Consider the following 2,514-nt stretch of genomic DNA (forward strand, 5'->3'; position numbering starts at 1 on the left):
GGGAGGACTTGGTGTTTGGTGCTGGCATCGGCAAACGCTGTCCCCGACTGTCCCTTGCCTTCCAGTTGGAAGCAAGGCTCTTCGGTCGCTGTCTTCCCTGGCTGCCCTCTCTACTAGCTGCTGCTTTCCCTTCTGCTCTATAACGACCTGGTGTAGGTTGTGTCCCCCTTTCTTTTTTTTGAAGATGTCTTTTCATATAGTCACCTTGAAATCTAGGTGCTTTCATGTGCATTTCTAAGCATACTGTTAAGCTCAGGTAGGTACGCGATGGTTTCATTCACTTGAGCAGGATGATGAGCAGACATACCTTCCTGCAAAAGTCTACAAAACTGAGATCTTTATCTGTGCTACTAGAGGCTGTGATTAATCTTTAAAAAAAAAAAAAACATTTTTTCCCCAACTGATAATTAGAGGGGGGGAAAATCTTATTAAACCAGCATCTCAAGCAGAAAACGGCTTTGTTAGGGCTCTGCTCCTACGAGTGCACGTATGTATAAATCTAGCCCTATGAAAAATGTCCTTAAAACTGAGTAAAGCCATCCATACCTGTAAGATATGAAACTTCAATAATCCCAGAGGAGTGGTTGTGCTGCAGGACACTTTGTAAATTCTGTGATGCAAACTATCTGTGTATACTAAATTTACTCAGTAGTTCAGAAGATAATATATACATGAACTTGTGGGAAGTGGAGTGACTGACTCATTTGGTTACAGACTATTACTGTTTCAGCTATTTGTCTAAAAGCTGTTTTAGAATTAGGAATTTAAAGCATCTCTAAGCATGCTGGTTTGTTCATAACATGCGTGCCAAACCCTCCAGCCAAACAAAAAGAAACCTCAAAACAAACCCTCAATCATATATATTTAGGAAGTTGGTCTCTGTGAACACAGGATTTCAACTGATTTGGGATGAATCAAGACTGAAGTTAACTTAAACCATTCATAGTGCTATGAACTTTTCAAGCAGTTTAGATCCCAGAGCTTATATAGTCTGAAGAGACAGGTGTTATATTGAGGTAAATGTGGTAGATGGAAATCCTTTATTGATATGAGTAGGTTTTGTCCTCCCCAGAAAGTATTTCTGATGCTTAGAGTTTGAGATTTTTATGGTAACTTCCTTTTTTGGAAGACATTTGTAACTTTTTTTTCCTGGTAAAGTAGGGCATGGCTTAAGTGCCATTTGCTTACTCTTGCCGAGTTTGGTATTTTTGGTAAAGTGTACTGAATTTGGCTCTCCACCCTCCCCTTCAAAAGTCATCAACCAGGGATGCTTTACGCAGCTTGCATGTGGGAAAGTGTGCTAGTTTATGCTAGAAGCTTCCAGTAAGAATTTATTTATTATGTACTTGAAGAGTTGTGAAGTTGGACATTGTCCCTGTAGTCTATTGGCCTTCTCTTTCTGTAAATTCAGCAAATTGAGAAAGTGCACAGAATTGCTATCTATACCTGCCTCTCCGTAAGGTACCCAAATGGCTGGTTTCTGCCACAGTGTGTTGCATTACATCCTAACATTTACAAATGTTTTTGCTAGTATTGCAACACTTGCTGTTGTTTTAGGTTATATTTTAAACTAAACTGAGACTTCCAACAAGGTACTTTGATGCTTTTTATTTTACCTCTTGTTAACATAACGATGTTGCTAATTTGAAATGACTACCAGTCAGTGTGCATTAACCAGTTGCGTGTGGAGGTGGACAGTGATCTCCTGTGCAGTGATCAAGACCTAACTGAACCGCAAAACTGGATTGTGCTGGCTCTACAAAGAGGGAAAGCTACATGGCTAAGTATTATGCAGCAGTTAGTGACTTCTCATTGTGAAGTTGTGTGTTGTACAAAGATGCTTTAGATGCCAGCAGCTCCTAACAAGGGTCTCTGCCCCAGTGGCAGAAGCAGGAAAACAGGTGCTTCTCTACGAAATGGAGAGTGTTACAAATATGACCTTAGACTGCAGGCTGTAATAGCAGCTACAAAAGGAGTAGAGTTCTATGACTGCTTGGAGACTTAATTAAGTGCATTGACATCCACTCAGTGAAAAGTCTGTATAAATAATGAATTTTCCCTCTATGCACAGCCTGTGATGGAAATGAGACTAGAATCTGTTGTCTTCTGGATGACTGACCCTGATTTGTTTTTAAATAGAACTACGTTTTCATTAACATAATTCAGATTACTTGAGGCAAAAAATAAGATCCTGTCTTCTTTTGAAAGATGCCTACTTTGAAAGGTTGGATGAGGGTGTGTTAGACAATTAAAATAGAACTGGTTGGTCAAGGGACTGTAAACTTCTGTAACAGCTGAAATCTTACCATTTGTTAGGACTTTAAATGCTGAAGAGCTTTACCATGCTCATTTGATGTCCAGTGTCTAATTTGTTAGACAGTCTTAAGAAACCTGGGAGCTGTTGCCAGGAATATTCCAAATTTTCCCACATACAGCAAGAGAAATATTTTCAGTTCTTTCCAGGCCTATTATGCATTTGCTCAGTTAAATGACCGAAGGGGGTGTGCTGCTTAG

Source organism: Pygoscelis adeliae, unplaced genomic scaffold (assembly GCF_000699105.1).
Source record: "Pygoscelis adeliae isolate BGI_AS28 unplaced genomic scaffold, ASM69910v1 Scaffold226, whole genome shotgun sequence".
Taxonomy (NCBI): Eukaryota; Metazoa; Chordata; class Aves; order Sphenisciformes; family Spheniscidae; genus Pygoscelis; species Pygoscelis adeliae.